This window comes from Phyllobates terribilis, unplaced genomic scaffold (assembly GCF_046119375.1).
Source record: "Phyllobates terribilis strain yellow unplaced genomic scaffold, ASM4611937v1 Scaffold_10__3_contigs__length_209671492, whole genome shotgun sequence".
In the NCBI taxonomy this organism is placed as follows: domain Eukaryota; kingdom Metazoa; phylum Chordata; class Amphibia; order Anura; family Dendrobatidae; genus Phyllobates; species Phyllobates terribilis.
Window position 1 is genome coordinate 201,957,033 of NW_027362770.1, and position 19,245 is coordinate 201,976,277.

Sequence of the window (19,245 nt, forward strand, 5' to 3'; positions counted from 1 at the left end):
TATATATTATTGGAGGCAGCACAATGTATGGGCTCCTGTCAGGTATATATTATTGGAGGTAGTAGAATGTATGGGCTCCTGTCAGGTATATATTATTGGAGGCAGGAGAATGTATGGGCTCCTGTCAGGTATATATTATTGGAGGCAGGAGAATGTATGGGCTCCTGTCAGGTATATATTATTGGAGGCAGGAGAATGTATGGGCTCCTGTCAGGTATATATTATTGGAGGCAGGAGAATGTATGGGCTCCTGTCAGGTATATATTATTGGAGGCAGGAGAATGTATGGGCCCCTGTCAGGTATATTTTATTGGAGGCAGGAGAATGTATGGGCTCCTGTCAGGTATATATTATTGGAGGCAGGAGAATGTATGGGCTCCTGTCAGGTATATATTATTGGAGGCAGGAGAATCTATGGGCTCCTGTCAGGTATATATTATTGGAGGCAGGAGAATGTATGGGCTCCTGTCAGGTATATATTATTGGAGGCAGCAGAATGTGTGGGCTCCTGTCAGGTATTTATTATTGGAGGCAGCAGAATGTATGGGCTCCTGTCAGGTATATATTATTGGAGGCAGCAGAATCTATGGGCTCCTGTCAGGTATATATTATTGGAGGCAGCAGAATCTATGGGCTCCTGTCAGGTATATATTATTGGAGGCAGCAGAATCTATGGGCTCCTGTCAGGTATATATTATTGGAGGCAGGAGAATGTATGGGCTCCTGTCAGGTATATATTATTGGAGGCAGCAGAATCTATGGGCTCCTGTCAGGTATATATTATTGGAGGCAGGAGAATGTATGGGCTCCTGTCAGGTATATATTATTGGAGGCAGGAGAATGTATGGGCTCCTGTCAGGTGTATATTATTGGAGGCAGCAGAATGTATGGGCTCCTGTCAGGTATTTATTATTGGAGGCAGCAGAATGTATGGGCTCCTGTCAGGTATATATTATTGGAGGCAGCAGAATCTATGGGCTCCTGTCAGGTATATATTATTGGAGGCAGGAGAATGTATGGGCTCCTGTCAGGTATATATTATTGGAGGCAGTTGAATGTATGGGCTCCTGTCAGGTATATATTATTGGAGGCAGGAGAATGTATGGGCTCCTGTCAGGTATATATTATTGGAGGCAGGAGAATGTATGGGCTCCTGTCAGGTAAATATTATTGGAGGCAGTTGAATGTATGGGCTCCTGTCAGGTATATATTATTGGAGGCAGGAGAATATATGGGCTCCTGTCAGGTATATATTATTGGAGGCAGGAGAATGTATGGGCTCCTGTCAGGTATATATTATTGGAGGCAGGAGAATGTATGGGCTCCTGTGAGGTATATATTATTGGAGGCAGCAGAATCTATGGCCTCCTGTCAGGTATATATTATTGGAGGCAGGAGAATCTATGGGCTCCTGTCAGGTATATATTTTTGGAGGCAGGAGAATGTATGGGCTCCTGTCAGGTATATATTATTGGAGGCAGGAGAATGTATGGGCTCCTGTCAGGTATATATTATTGGAGGCAGGAGAATGTATGGGCTCCTGTCAGGTATATATTATTGGAGGCAGCAGAATGTATGGGCTCCTGTCAGGTGTATATTATTGGAGGCAGGAGAATGTATGGGCTCCTGTCAGGTATATATTATTGGAGGCAGAAGAATGTATGGGCTCCTGTCAGGTATATATTATTGGAGGCAGTTGAATGTATGTGCTCCTGTCAGGTATATATTATTGGAGGCAGCAGAATGTATGGGCTCCTGTCAGGTATATATTATTGGAGGCAGCAGAATGTATGGGCTCCTGTCAGGTATATATTATTGGAGGCAGAAGAATGTATGGGCTCCTGTCAGGTATATATTATTGGAGGCAGCAGAATGTATGGGCTCCTGTCAGGTATATATTATTGGAGGCAGAAGAATGTATGGGCTCCTGTCAGGTATATATTATTGGAGGCAGGAGAATGTATGGGCTCCTGTCAGGTATATATTATTGGAGGCAGGAGAATGTATGGGCTCCTGTCAGGTATATATTATTGGAGGCAGCAGAATGTATGGGCTCCTGTCAGGTATATATTATTGGAGGCAGTTGAATGTATGGGCTCCTGTCAGGTATATATTATTGGAGGCAGCAGAATGTATGGGCTCCTGTCAGGTATATATTATTGGAGGCAGAAGAATGTATGGGCTCCTGTCAGGTATATATTATTGGAGGCAGCAGAATGTATGGGCTCCTGTCAGGTATATATTATTGGAGGCAGAAGAATGTATGGGCTCCTGTCAGGTATATATTATTGGAGGCAGTTGAATGTATGGGCTCCTGTCAGGTATATATTATTGGAGGCAGGAGAATGTATGGGCTCCCGTCAGGTATATATTATTGGAGGCAGGAGAATGTATGGGCTCCCGTCAGGTATATATTATTGGAGGCAGGAGAATGTATGGGCTCATGTCAGGTATATATTATTGGAGGCAGGAGAATGTATGGGCTCCTGTCAGGTATATATTATTGGAGGCAGAAGAATGTATGGGCTCCTGTCAGGTATATATTATTGGAGGCAGGAGAATGTATGGGCTCCTGTCAGGTATATATTATTGGAGGCAGCAGAATGTATGGGCTCCTGTCAGGTATATATTATTGGAGGCAGGAGAATGTATGGGCTCCTGTCAGGTATATATTATTGGAGGCAGGAGAATGTATGGGCTCCTGTCAGGTATATATTATTGGAGGCAGGAGAATGTATGGGCTCCCGTCAGGTATATATTATTGGAGGCAGGAGAATGTATGGGCTCCCGTCAGGTATATATTATTGGAGGCAGGAGAATGTATGGGCTCCTGTCAGGTATATATATTATTGGAGGCAGCAGAATGTATGGGCTCCTGTCAGGTATATATTATTGGAGGCTGGAGAATGCATGGGCTCCTGTCAGGTATATATTATTGGAGGCAGTTGAATGTATGGACTCCTGTCAGGTATATATTATTGGAGGCAGGAGAATCTATGGGCTCCTGTCAGGTATATATTATTGGAGGCAGGAGAATGTATGGGCTCCTGTCAGGTATATATTATTGGAGGCAGGAGAATGTATGGGCTCCTGTCAGGTATATATTATTGGAGGCAGGAGAATGTATGGGCTCCTGTCAGGTATATATTATTGGAGGCAGGAGAATGTATGGGCTCCTGTCAGGTATATACTATTGGAGGCAGGAAAATGTATGGGCTCCTGTCAGGTATATATTATTGGAGGCAGGAGAATGTATGGGCTCCTGTCAGGTATATATTATTGGAGGCAGGAGAATGTATGGGCTCCTGTCAGGTATATATTATTGGAGGCAGGAGAATGTATGGGCTCCTGTCAGATATATATTATTGGAGGCAGGAGAATGTATGGGCTCCTGTCAGGTATATATTATTGGAGGCAGGAGAATATATGGGCTCCTGTAAGGTATATATTATTGGAGGCAGCAGAATGTATGGGCTCCTGTCAGGTATATATTATTGGAGGCAGCAGAATGTATGGGCTCCTGTCAGGTATATATTATTGGAGGCAGGAGAATGTATGGACTCCTGTCAGGTATATATTATTGGAGGCAGGAGAATATATGGGCTCCTGTCAGGTATATATTATTGGAGGCAGGAGAATGTATGGGCTCCTGTCAGGTATATATTATTTTAGGCAGGAGAATGTATGGGCTCCTGTCAGGTATATATTATTGGAGGCAGGAGAATGTATGGGCTCCTGTCAGGTATATATTATTGGAGGCAGGAGAATCTATGGGCTCCTGTCAGGTATATATTATTGGAGGCAGTTGAATATATGGGCTCCTGTCAGGTATATATTATTGGAGGCAGGAGAATGTATGGGCTCCTGTCAGGTATATATTATTGGAGGCAGGAGAATCTATGGGCTCCTGTCAGGTATATATTATTGGAGGCAGGAGAATGTATGGGCTCCTGTCAGGTATATATTATTGGAGGCAGCAGAATGTATGGGCCCCTGTCAGGTATATATTATTGGAGGCAGGAGAATGTATGGGCTCCTGTCAGGTATATATTATTGGAGGCAGGAGAATGTATGGGCTCCTGTCAGGTGGATATTATTGGAGGCAGGAGAATGTATGGGCTCCTGTCAGGTATATATTATTGGAGGCAGCAGAATGTATGGGCCCCTGTCAGGTATATATTATTGGAGGCAGGAGAATGTATGGGCTCCTGTCAGGTATATATTATTGGAGGCAGCAGAATGTATGGGCTCCTGTCAGGTATATATTATTGGAGGCAGGAGAATGTATGGGCTCCTGTCAGGTATATATTATTGGAGGCAGGAGAATGTATGGGCTCCTGTCAGGTATATATTATTGGAGGCAGCAGAATGTATGGGCTCCTGTCAGGTATATATTATTGGAGGCAGGAGAATGTATGGGCTCCTGTCAGGTATATATTATTGCAGGCAGGAGAATGTATGGGCTCCTGTCAGGTATATATTATTGGAGGCAGGAGAAAGTATGGGCTCCTGTCAGGTATATATTATTGGAGGCAGCAGAATGTATGGACTCCTGTCAGGTATATATTATTGGAGGCAGGAGAATGTATGGGCTCCTGTCAGGTATATATTATTGGAGGCAGGAGAAAGTATGGGCTCCTGTCAGGTATATATTATTGGAGGCAGGAGAATGTATGGGCTCCTGTCAGGTATATATTATTGGAGGCAGGAGAATGTATGGGCTCCTGTCAGGTATATATTATTGGAGGCAGGAGAAAGTATGGGCTCCTGTCAGGTATATATTATTGGAGGCAGCAGAATGTATGGACTCCTGTCAGGTATATATTATTGGAGGCAGGAGAATGTATGGGCTCCTGTCAGGTATATATTATTGGAGGCAGGAGAAAGTATAGGCTCCTGTCAGGTATATATTATTGGAGGCAGGAGAATGTATGGGCTCCTGTCAGGTATATATTATTGGAGGCTGGAGAATGTATGGGCTCCTGTCAGGTATATATTATTGGAGGCAGCAGAATGTATGGGCTCCTGTCAGGTATATATTATTGGAGGCAGGAGAATCTATGGGCTCCTGTCAGGTATATATTATTGGAGGCAGTAGAATGTATGGGCTCCTGTCAGGTATATATTATTGGAGGTAGGAGAATGTATGGGCTCCTGTCAGGTATATATTATTGGAGGCAGGAGAATGTATGGGCTCCTGTCAGGTATATATTATTGGAGGCAGGAGAATGTATGGGCTCCTGTCAGGTATATATTATTGGAGGCAGGAGAATGTATGGGCTCCTGTCAGGTATATATTAGTGGAGGCAGGAGAATGTATGAGCTCCTGTCAGGTATATATTATTGGAGGCAGGAGAATGTATGGGCTCCTGTCAGGTATATATTATTGGAGGCAGGAGAATGTATGGGCTCCTGTCAGGTATATATTATTGGAGGCAGGAGAATGTATGGGCTGCTGTCAGGTATATATTATTGGAGGCAGGAGAATCTATGGGCTCCTGTCAGGTATATATTATTGGAGGCAGTTGAATGTATGGGCTCCTGTCAGGTATATATTATTGGAGACAGGAGAATGTATGGGCTCCTGTCAGGTATATATTATTGGAGGCAGGAGAATCTATGGGCTTCTGTCAGGTATATATTATTGGAGGCAGGAGAATGTATGGGCTCCTGTCAGGTATATATTATTGGAGGCAGCAGAATGTATGGGCCCCTGTCAGGTATATATTATTGGAGTCAGGAGAATGTATGGGCTCCTGTCAGGTATATATTATTGGAGGCAGGAGAATCTATGGGCTCCTGTCAGGTGTATATTATTGGAGGCAGGAGAACGTATGGGCTCCTGTCAGGGATATATTATTGGAGGCAGCAGAATGTATGGGCTCCTGTCAGGTATATATTATTGGAGGCAGGAGAATCTATGGGCTCCTGTCAGGTATATATTATTGGAGGCAGGAGAATGTATGGGCTCCTGTCAGGTATATATTATTGGAGGCAGGAGAATCTATGGGCTCCTGTCAGGTATATATTATTGGAGGCAGGAGAATGTATGGGCTCCTGTCAGGTATATATTATTGGAGGCAGGAGAATGTATGGGCTCCTGTCAGGTATATATTATTGGAGGTAGGAGAATGTATGGGCTCCTGTCAGGTATATATTATTGGAGGCAGGAGAATCTATGGGCTCCTGTCAGGTATATATTATTGGAGGCAGGAGAATGTATGGGCTCCTGTCAGGTATATATTATTGGAGGCAGGAGAATGTATGGGCTTCTGTCAGGTATATATTATTGGAGGCAGGAGAATGTATGGGCTCCTGTCAGGTATATATTATTGGAGGCAGCAGAATGTATGGGCTCCCGTCAGGTATATATTATTGGAGGCAGGAGAATGTATGGGCTCATGTCAGGTATATATTATTGGAGGCAGGAGAATGTATGGGCTCCTGTCAGGTATATATTATTGGAGGCAGAAGAATGTATGGGCTCCTGTCAGGTATATATTATTGGAGGCAGGAGAATGTATGGGCTCCTGTCAGGTATATATTATTGGAGGCAGCAGAATGTATGGGCTCCTGTCAGGTATATATTATTGGAGGCAGGAGAATGTATGGGCTCCTGTCAGGTATATATTATTGGAGGCAGGAGAATGTATGGGCTCCTGTCAGGTATATATTATTGGAGGCAGGAGAATGTATGGGCTCCCGTCAGGTATATATTATTGGAGGCAGGAGAATGTATGGGCTCCCGTCAGGTATATATTATTGGAGGCAGGAGAATGTATGGGCTCCTGTCAGGTTTATATATTATTGGAGGCAGCAGAATGTATGGGCTCCTGTCAGGTATATATTATTGGAGGCTGGAGAATGCATGGGCTCCTGTCAGGTATATATTATTGGAGGCAGTTGAATGTATGGACTCCTGTCAGGTATATATTATTGGAGGCAGGAGAATCTATGGGCTCCTGTCAGGTATATATTATTGGAGGCAGGAGAATGTATGGGCTCCTGTCAGGTATATATTATTGGAGGCAGGAGAATGTATGGGCTCCTGTCAGGTATATATTATTGGAGGCAGGAGAATGTATGGGCTCCTGTCAGGTATATATTATTGGAGGCAGGAGAATGTATGGGCTCCTGTCAGGTATATACTATTGGAGGCAGGAAAATGTATGGGCTCCTGTCAGGTATATATTATTGGAGGCAGGAGAATGTATGGGCTCCTGTCAGGTATATATTATTGGAGGCAGGAGAATGTATGGGCTCCTGTCAGGTATATATTATTGGAGGCAGGAGAATGTATGGGCTCCTGTCAGATATATATTATTGGAGGCAGGAGAATGTATGGGCTCCTGTCAGGTATATATTATTGGAGGCAGGAGAATATATGGGCTCCTGTAAGGTATATATTATTGGAGGCAGCAGAATGTATGGGCTCCTGTCAGGTATATATTATTGGAGGCAGCAGAATGTATGGGCTCCTGTCAGGTATATATTATTGGAGGCAGGAGAATGTATGGACTCCTGTCAGGTATATATTATTGGAGGCAGGAGAATATATGGGCTCCTGTCAGGTATATATTATTGGAGGCAGGAGAATGTATGGGCTCCTGTCAGGTATATATTATTTTAGGCAGGAGAATGTATGGGCTCCTGTCAGGTATATATTATTGGAGGCAGGAGAATGTATGGGCTCCTGTCAGGTATATATTATTGGAGGCAGGAGAATCTATGGGCTCCTGTCAGGTATATATTATTGGAGGCAGTTGAATATATGGGCTCCTGTCAGGTATATATTATTGGAGGCAGGAGAATGTATGGGCTCCTGTCAGGTATATATTATTGGAGGCAGGAGAATCTATGGGCTCCTGTCAGGTATATATTATTGGAGGCAGGAGAATGTATGGGCTCCTGTCAGGTATATATTATTGGAGGCAGCAGAATGTATGGGCCCCTGTCAGGTATATATTATTGGAGGCAGGAGAATGTATGGGCTCCTGTCAGGTATATATTATTGGAGGCAGGAGAATCTATGGGCTCCTGTCAGGTGGATATTATTGGAGGCAGGAGAATGTATGGGCTCCTGTCAGGTATATATTATTGGAGGCAGCAGAATGTATGGGCCCCTGTCAGGTATATATTATTGGAGGCAGGAGAATGTATGGGCTCCTGTCAGGTATATATTATTGGAGGCAGCAGAATGTATGGGCTCCTGTCAGGTATATATTATTGGAGGCAGGAGAATGTATGGGCTCCTGTCAGGTATATATTATTGGAGGCAGGAGAATGTATGGGCTCCTGTCAGGTATATATTATTGGAGGCAGCAGAATGTATGGGCTCCTGTCAGGTATATATTATTGGAGGCAGGAGAATGTATGGGCTCCTGTCAGGTATATATTATTGGAGGCAGGAGAAAGTATGGGCTCCTGTCAGGTATATATTATTGGAGGCAGCAGAATGTATGGACTCCTGTCAGGTATATATTATTGGAGGCAGGAGAATGTATGGGCTCCTGTCAGGTATATATTATTGGAGGCAGGAGAAAGTATGGGCTCCTGTCAGGTATATATTATTGGAGGCAGGAGAATGTATGGGCTCCTGTCAGGTATATATTATTGGAGGCAGGAGAATGTATGGGCTCCTGTCAGGTATATATTATTGGAGGCAGGAGAAAGTATGGGCTCCTGTCAGGTATATATTATTGGAGGCAGCAGAATGTATGGACTCCTGTCAGGTATATATTATTGGAGGCAGGAGAATGTATGGGCTCCTGTCAGGTATATATTATTGGAGGCAGGAGAAAGTATAGGCTCCTGTCAGGTATATATTATTGGAGGCAGGAGAATGTATGGGCTCCTGTCAGGTATATATTATTGGAGGCTGGAGAATGTATGGGCTCCTGTCAGGTATATATTATTGGAGGCAGCAGAATGTATGGGCTCCTGTCAGGTATATATTATTGGAGGCAGGAGAATCTATGGGCTCCTGTCAGGTATATATTATTGGAGGCAGTAGAATGTATGGGCTCCTGTCAGGTATATATTATTGGAGGTAGGAGAATGTATGGGCTCCTGTCAGGTATATATTATTGGAGGCAGGAGAATGTATGGGCTCCTGTCAGGTATATATTATTGGAGGCAGGAGAATGTATGGGCTCCTGTCAGGTATATATTATTGGAGGCAGGAGAATGTATGGGCTCCTGTCAGGTATATATTAGTGGAGGCAGGAGAATGTATGAGCTCCTGTCAGGTATATATTATTGGAGGCAGGAGAATGTATGGGCTCCTGTCAGGTATATATTATTGGAGGCAGGAGAATGTATGGGCTCCTGTCAGGTATATATTATTGGAGGCAGGAGAATGTATGGGCTGCTGTCAGGTATATATTATTGGAGGCAGGAGAATCTATGGGCTCCTGTCAGGTATATATTATTGGAGGCAGTTGAATGTATGGGCTCCTGTCAGGTATATATTATTGGAGACAGGAGAATGTATGGGCTCCTGTCAGGTATATATTATTGGAGGCAGGAGAATCTATGGGCTCCTGTCAGGTATATATTATTGGAGGCAGGAGAATGTATGGGCTCCTGTCAGGTATATATTATTGGAGGCAGCAGAATGTATGGGCCCCTGTCAGGTATATATTATTGGAGTCAGGAGAATGTATGGGCTCCTGTCAGGTATATATTATTGGAGGCAGGAGAATCTATGGGCTCCTGTCAGGTGTATATTATTGGAGGCAGGAGAACGTATGGGCTCCTGTCAGGGATATATTATTGGAGGCAGCAGAATGTATGGGCTCCTGTCAGGTATATATTATTGGAGGCAGGAGAATCTATGGGCTCCTGTCAGGTATATATTATTGGAGGCAGGAGAATGTATGGGCTCCTGTCAGGTATATATTATTGGAGGCAGGAGAATCTATGGGCTCCTGTCAGGTATATATTATTGGAGGCAGGAGAATGTATGGGCTCCTGTCAGGTATATATTATTGGAGGCAGGAGAATGTATGGGCTCCTGTCAGGTATATATTATTGGAGGTAGGAGAATGTATGGGCTCCTGTCAGGTATATATTATTGGAGGCAGGAGAATCTATGGGCTCCTGTCAGGTATATATTATTGGAGGCAGGAGAATGTATGGGCTCCTGTCAGGTATATATTATTGGAGGCAGGAGAATGTATGGGCTTCTGTCAGGTATATATTATTGGAGGCAGGAGAATGTATGGGCTCCTGTCAGGTATATATTATTGGAGGCAGGAGAATGTATGGGCTACTGTCAGGTATATATTATTGGAGGCAGCAGAATGTATGGACTCCTGTCAGGTATATATTATTGGAGGCAGCAGAATGTATGGGCTCCTGTCAGGTATATATTATTGGAGGCAGCAGAATGTATGGACTCCTGTCAGGTATATATTATTGGAGGCAGCAGAATGTATGGGCTCCTGTCAGGTATATATTATTGGAGGCAGGAGAATGTATGGGCTCCTGTCAGGTATATATTATTGGAGCCAGGAGTATCTATCGGCTCCTGTCAGGTATATATTATTGGAGGCAGGAGAATGTATGGGCTCCTGTCTGGTATATATTATTGGAGGCAGGAGAATGTATGGGCTCCTGTCTGGTATATATTATTGGAGGTAGGAGAATGTATGGGCTCCTGTCAGGTATATATTATTGGAGGCAGCAGAATGTATGGACTCCTGTCAGGTATATATTATTGGAGGCAGGAGAATGTATGGGTTCTTGTCAGGTATATATTATTGGAGGGAGGAGAATGTATGGGTTCCTGTCAGGTATATATTATTGGAGGCAGGAGAATGTATGGACTCCTGTCTGGTATATCTTATTGGAGGCAGGAGAATGTATGGGCTCCTGTCAGGTATATATTATTGCAGGCAGCAGAATGTATGGGCTCCTGTCAGTTATATATTATTGGAGGAAGGAGAATGTATGGGCTCCTGTCAGGTGTATATTATTGGAGGCAGCAGAATGTATGGGCTCCTGTCAGGTATATATTATTGGAGGCAGGAGAATGTATGGGCTCCTGTCAGGTATATATTATTGGAGGCAGGAGAATGTATGGGCTCCTGTCAGGTATATATTATTGGAGGCAGGAGAATGTATGGGCTCCTGTCAGGTATATATTATTGGAGGCAGGAGAATGTATGGGCTCCTGTCAGGTATATATTATTGGAGGCAGCAGAATCTATGGGCTCCTGTCAGGTATATATTATTGGAGGCAGGAGAATGTATGGGCTCCTGTCAGGTATATATTATTGGAGGCAGGAGAATGTATGGGCTCCTGTCAGGTATATATTATTGGAGGCAGCAGAATGTATGGGCTCCTGTCAGGTATATATTATTGGAGGCAGGAGAATGTATGGGCTCCTGTCAGGTATATATTATTGGAGGCAGGAGAATGTATGGGCTCCTGTCAGGTGTATATTATTGGAGGCAGCAGAATGTATGGGCTCCTGTCAGGTATATATTATTGGAGGCAGGAGAATGTATGGGCTCCTGTCAGGTATATATTATTGGAGGCAGGAGAATGTATGGGCTCCTGTCAGGTATATATTATTGGAGGCAGCAGAATCTATGGGCTCCTGTCAGGTATATATTATTGGAGGCAGCAGAATCTATGGGCTCCTGTCAGGTATATATTATTGGAGGCAGGAGAATGTATGGGCTCCTGTCAGGTATATATTATTGCAGGCAGGAGAATGTATGGGCTCCTGTCAGGTATATATTATTGGAGGCAGGAGAATGTATGGGCTCCTGTCAGGTATATATTATTGGAGGCAGGAGAATGTATGGGCTCCTGTCAGGCATATATTATTGGAGGCAGCAGAATGTATGGGCTCCTGTCAGGTATATATTATTGGATGCAGGAAAATGTATGGGCTCCTGTCAGGTATATATTATTGGAGGCAGGAGAATGTATGGGCTCCTGTCAGGTATATATTATTGGAGGCAGCAGAATGTATGGGCTCCTGTCAGGTATATATTATTGGAGGCAGGAGAATGTATGGGCTCCTGTCAGGTATATAGTATTGGAGGCAGGAGAATGTATGGGCTCCTGTCAGGTATATATTATTGGAGGCAGCAGAATGTATGGGCTCCTGTCAGGTATATATTATTGGAGGCAGGAGAATGTATGGGCTCCTGTCAGGTATATATTATTGGAGGCAGGAGAATATATGGGCTCCTTTCAGGTATATATTATTGGAGGCAGGAGAATGTATGGGCTCCTGTCAGGTATATATTATTGGAGGCAGGAGAATGTATGGGCTCCTGTCAGGTATATATTATTGGAGGCAGCAGAATGTATGGGCTCCTGTCAGGTATATATTATTGGAGGCAGGAGAATGTATGGGCTCCTGTCAGGTATATATTATTGGAGGCAGCAGAATGTATGGGCTCCTGTCAGGTATATATTATTAGAGGCAGGAGAATGTATGGGCTCCTGTCAGGTATATATTATTGGAGGCAGGAGAATGTATGGGCTCCTGTCAGGTATAGGAGGCAGCAGAATGTATGGGCTCCTGTCAGGTATATATTATTGGAGGCAGGAGAATGTATGGGCTCCTGTCAGGTATATATTATTGGAGGCAGCAGAATGTATGGGCTCCTGTCAGGTATATATTATTGGAGGCAGGAGAATGTATGGGCTCCTGTCAGGTATATAGTATTGGAGGCAGGAGAATGTATGGGCTCCTGTCAGGTATATATTATTGGAGGCAGCAGAATGTATGGGCTCCTGTCAGGTATATATTATTGGAGGCAGGAGAATGTATGGGCTCCTGTCAGGTATATATTATTGGAGGCAGGAGAATATATGGGCTCCTGTCAGGTATATATTATTGGAGGCAGGAGAATGTATGGGCTCCTGTCAGGTATATATTATTTTAGGCAGGAGAATGTATGGGCTCCTGTCAGGTATATATTATTGGAGGCAGGAGAATGTATGGGCTCCTGTCAGGTATATATTATTGGAGGCAGGAGAATCTATGGGCTCCTGTCAGGTATATATTATTGGAGGCAGTTGAATATATGGGCTCCTGTCAGGTATATATTATTGGAGGCAGGAGAATGTATGGGCTCCTGTCAGGTATATATTATTGGAGGCAGGAGAATCTATGGGCTCCTGTCAGGTATATATTATTGGAGGCAGGAGAATGTATGGGCTCCTGTCAGGTATATATTATTGGAGGCAGCAGAATGTATGGGACCCTGTCAGGTATATATTATTGGAGGCAGGAGAATGTATGGGCTCCTGTCAGGTATATATTATTGGAGGCAGGAGAATCTATGGGCTCCTGTCAGGTGGATATTATTGGAGGCAGGAGAATGTATGGGCTCCTGTCAGGTATATATTATTGGAGGCAGCAGAATGTATGGGCCCCTGTCAGGTATATATTATTGGAGGCAGGAGAATGTATGGGCTCCTGTCAGGTATATATTATTGGAGGCAGCAGAATGTATGGGCTCCTGTCAGGTATATATTATTGGAGGCAGGAGAATGTATGGGCTCCTGTCAGGTATATATTATTGGAGGCAGGAGAATGTATGGGCTCCTGTCAGGTATATATTATTGGAGGCAGCAGAATGTATGGGCTCCTGTCAGGTATATATTATTGGAGGCAGGAGAATGTATGGGCTCCTGTCAGGTATATATTATTGGAGGCAGGAGAAAGTATGGGCTCCTGTCAGGTATATATTATTGGAGGCAGCAGAATGTATGGACTCCTGTCAGGTATATATTATTGGAGGCAGGAGAATGTATGGGCTCCTGTCAGGTATATATTATTGGAGGCAGGAGAAAGTATGGGCTCCTGTCAGGTATATATTATTGGAGGCAGGAGAATGTATGGGCTCCTGTCAGGTATATATTATTGGAGGCAGGAGAATGTATGGGCTCCTGTCAGGTATATATTATTGGAGGCAGGAGAAAGTATGGGCTCCTGTCAGGTATATATTATTGGAGGCAGCAGAATGTATGGACTCCTGTCAGGTATATATTATTGGAGGCAGGAGAATGTATGGGCTCCTGTCAGGTATATATTATTGGAGGCAGGAGAAAGTATGGGCTCCTGTCAGGTATATATTATTGGAGGCAGGAGAATGTATGGGCTCCTGTCAGGTATATATTATTGGAGGCTGGAGAATGTATGGGCTCCTGTCAGGTATATATTATTGGAGGCAGCAGAATGTATGGGCTCCTGTCAGGTATATATTATTGGAGGCAGGAGAATCTATGGGCTCCTGTCAGGTATATATTATTGGAGGCAGTAGAATGTATGGGCTCCTGTCAGGTATATATTATTGGAGGTAGGAGAATGTATGGGCTCCTGTCAGGTATATATTATTGGAGGCAGGAGAATGTATGGGCTCCTGTCAGGTATATATTATTGGAGGCAGGAGAATGTATGGGCTCCTGTCAGGTATATATTATTGGAGGCAGGAGAATGTATGGGCTCCTGTCAGGTATATATTAGTGGAGGCAGGAGAATGTATGAGCTCCTGTCAGGTATATATTATTGGAGGCAGGAGAATGTATGGGCTCCTGTCAGGTATATATTATTGGAGGCAGGAGAATGTATGGGCTCCTGTCAGGTATATATTATTGGAGGCAGGAGAATGTATGGGCTGCTGTCAGGTATATATTATTGGAGGCAGGAGAATCTATGGGCTCCTGTCAGGTATATATTATTGGAGGCAGTTGAATGTATGGGCTCCTGTCAGGTATATATTATTGGAGACAGGAGAATGTATGGGCTCCTGTCAGGTATATATTATTGGAGGCAGGAGAATCTATGGGCTCCTGTCAGGTATATATTATTGGAGGCAGGAGAATGTATGGGCTCCTGTCAGGTATATATTATTGGAGGCAGCAGAATGTATGGGCCCCTGTCAGGTATATATTATTGGAGTCAGGAGAATGTATGGGCTCCTGTCAGGTATATATTATTGGAGGCAGGAGAATCTATGGGCTCCTGTCAGGTGTATATTATTGGAGGCAGGAGAACGTATGGGCTCCTGTCAGGGATATATTATTGGAGGCAGCAGAATGTATGGGCTCCTGTCAGGTATATATTATTGGAGGCAGGAGAATCTATGGGCTCCTGTCAGGTATATATTATTGGAGGCAGGAGAATGTATGGGCTCCTGTCAGGTATATATTATTGGAGGCAGGAGAATCTATGGGCTCCTGTCAGGTATATATTATTGGAGGCAGGAGAATGTATGGGCTCCTGTCAGGTATATATTATTGGAGGCAGGAGAATGTATGGGCTCCTGTCAGGTATATATTATTGGAGGTAGGAGAATGTATGGGCTCCTGTCAGGTATATATTATTGGAGGCAGGAGAATCTATGGGCTCCTGTCAGGTATATATTATTGGAGGCAGGAGAATGTATGGGCTCCTGTCAGGTATATATTATTGGAGGCAGGAGAATGTATGGGCTTCTGTCAGGTATATATTATTGGAGGCAGGAGAATGTATGGGCTCCTGTCAGGTATATATTATTGGAGGCAGGAGAATGTATGGGCTACTGTCAGGTATATATTATTGGAGGCAGCAGAATGTATGGGCTCCTGTCAGGTATATATTATTGGAGGCAGCAGAATGTATGGGCTCCTGTCAGGTATATATTATTGGAGGCAGCAGAATGTATGGACTCCTGTCAGGTATATATTATTGGAGGCAGCAGAATGTATGGGCTCCTGTCAGGTATATATTATTGGAGGCAGGAGAATGTATGGGCTCCTGTCAGGTATATATTATTGGAGCCAGGAGTATCTATCGGCTCCTGTCAGGTATATATTATTGGAGGCAGGAGAATGTATGGGCTCCTGTCTGGTATATATTATTGGAGGCAGGAGAATGTATGGGCTCCTGTCTGGTATATATTATTGGAGGTAGGAGAATGTATGGGCTCCTGTCAGGTATATATTATTGGAGGCAGCAGAATGTATGGACTCCTGTCAGGTATATATTATTGGAGGCAGGAGAATGTATGGGTTCTTGTCAGGTATATATTATTGGAGGGAGGAGAATGTATGGGTTCCTGTCAGGTATATATTATTGGAGGCAGGAGAATGTATGGACTCCTGTCTGGTATATATTATTGGAGGCAGGAGAATGTATGGGCTCCTGTCAGGTATATATTATTGCAGGCAGCAGAATGTATGGGCTCCTGTCAGTTATATATTATTGGAGGCAGGAGAATGTATGGGCTCCTGTCAGGTGTATATTATTGGAGGCAGCAGAATGTATGGGCTCCTGTCAGGTATATATTATTGGAGGCAGGAGAATGTATGGGCTCCTGTCAGGTATATATTATTGGAGGCAGGAGAATGTATGGGCTCCTGTCAGGTATATATTATTGGAGGCAGGAGAATGTATGGGCTCCTGTCAGGTATATATTATTGGAGGCAGGAGAATGTATGGGCTCCTGTCAGGTATATATTATTGGAGGCAGCAGAATCTATGGGCTCCTGTCAGGTATATATTATTGGAGGCAGGAGAATGTATGGGCTCCTGTCAGGTATATATTATTGGAGGCAGGAGAATGTATGGGCTCCTGTCAGGTATATATTATTGGAGGCAGCAGAATGTATGGGCTCCTGTCAGGTATATATTATTGGAGGCAGGAGAATGTATGGGCTCCTGTCAGGTATATATTATTGGAGGCAGGAGAATGTATGGGCTCCTGTCAGGTGTATATTATTGGAGGCAGCAGAATGTATGGGCTCCTGTCAGGTATATATTATTGGAGGCAGGAGAATGTATGGGCTCCTGTCAGGTATATATTATTGGAGGCAGGAGAATGTATGGGCTCCTGTCAGGTATATATTATTGGAGGCAGCAGAATCTATGGGCTCCTGTCAGGTATATATTATTGGAGGCAGCAGAATCTATGGGCTCCTGTCAGGTATATATTATTGGAGGCAGGAGAATGTATGGGCTCCTGTCAGGTATATATTATTGCAGGCAGGAGAATGTATGGGCTCCTGTCAGGTATATATTATTGGAGGCAGGAGAATGTATGGGCTCCTGTCAGGTATATATTATTGGAGGCAGGAGAATGTATGGGCTCCTGTCAGGCATATATTATTGGAGGCAGCAGAATGTATGGGCTCCTGTCAGGTATATATTATTGGATGCAGGAAAATGTATGGGCTCCTGTCAGGTATATATTATTGGAGGCAGGAGAATGTATGGGCTCCTGTCAGGTATATATTATTGGAGGCAGCAGAATGTATGGGCTCCTGTCAGGTATATATTATTGGAGGCAGGAGAATGTATGGGCTCCTGTCAGGTATATAGTATTGGAGGCAGGAGAATGTATGGGCTCCTGTCAGGTATATATTATTGGAGGCAGCAGAATGTATGGGCTCCTGTCAGGTATATATTATTGGAGGCAGGAGAATGTATGGGCTCCTGTCAGGTATATATTATTGGAGGCAGGAGAATATATGGGCTCCTTTCAGGTATATATTATTGGAGGCAGGAGAATGTATGGGCTCCTGTCAGGTATATATTATTGGAGGCAGGAGAATGTATGGGCTCCTGTCAGGTATATATTATTGGAGGCAGCAGAATGTATGGGCTCCTGTCAGGTATATATTATTGGAGGCAGGAGAATGTATGGGCTCCTGTCAGGTATATATTATTGGAGGCAGCAGAATGTATGGGCTCCTGTCAGGTATATATTATTAGAGGCAGGAGAATGTATGGGCTCCTGTCAGGTATATATTATTGGAGGCAGGAGAATGTATGGGCTCCTGTCAGGTATAGGAGGCAGCAGAATGTATGGGCTCCTGTCAGGTATATATTATTGGAGGCAGGAGAATGTATGGGCTCCTGTCAGGTATATATTATTGGAGGCAGGAGAATGTATGGGCTCCTGTGTGGTATATATTATTGGAGGCAGGAGAATGTATGGGCTCCTGTAAGGTATATATTATTGGAGGCAGCAGAATGTATGGGCTCCTGTCAGGTATATATTATTGGAGGCAGGAGAGTGTATGGGCTCCTGTCAGGTATATATTATTGGAGGCAGCAGAATGTATGGGCTCCTGTCAGGTATATATTATTGGAGGCAGGAGAATGTATGGGCTTCTATCAGGTATATATTATTGGAGGCAGCAGAATGTATGGGCTCCTGTCAGGTATATATTATTGGAGGCAGGAGAATGTATGGGCTCCTGTCAGGTATATATTATTGGAGGCAGTAGAATGTATAGGCTCCTGGCAGGTATATATTATTGGAGGCAGGAGAATCTATGGACTCCTGTCAGGTATATATTATTGGAGGCAGGAGAATGTATGGGCTCCTGTCAGGTATATATTATTGGAGGCAGGAGAATGTATGGGCTCCTGTCAGGTATATATTATTGAAGCCAGCAGAATGTATGGGCTCCTGTCAGGTATATATTATTGGAGGCAGCAGAATGTATGGCCCCTGTCAGGTATATATTATTGGAGGCAGGAGAATGTATGGGCTCCTGTCAGGTATATATTATTGGAGGCAGGAGAATGTATGGGCTCCTGTCAGGTATATATTATTGGAGGCAGGAGAATGTATGGGCTCCTGTCAGGTATATATTATTGGAGGCAGCAGAATGTATGGCCCCTGTCAGGTATATATTATTGGAGGCAGCAGAATGTATGGCCCCTGTCAGGTATATATTATTGGAGGCAGGAGAATGTATGGGCTCCTGTCAGGTATATATTATTGGAGGCAGGAGAATGTATGGGCTCCTGTCAGGTATATATTATTGGAGGCAGCAGAATGTATGGGCTCCTGTCAGGTATATATTATTGGAGGCAGGAGAATGTATGGGCTCCTGTCAGGTATATATTATTGGAGGCAGGAGAATCTATGGGCTCCTGTCAGGTATATATTATTGGAGGCAGGAGAATGTATGGGCTCCTGTCAGGTATATATTATTGGAGGCAGCAGAATGTATGGGCTCCTGTCAGGTATATATTATTGGAGGCAGGAGAATGTATGGGCTCCTGTCAGGTATATATTATTGGAGGCAGCAGAATGTATGGACTCCTGTCAGGTATATATTATTGGAGGCAGCAGAATGTATGGGCTCCTGTCAGGTATATATTATTGGAGGCAGGAGAATGTATGGACTCCTGTCAGGTATATATTATTGGAGGCAGGAGAATGTATGGGCTCCTGTCAGGTATATATTATTGGAGGCAGGAGAATGTATGGGCTCCT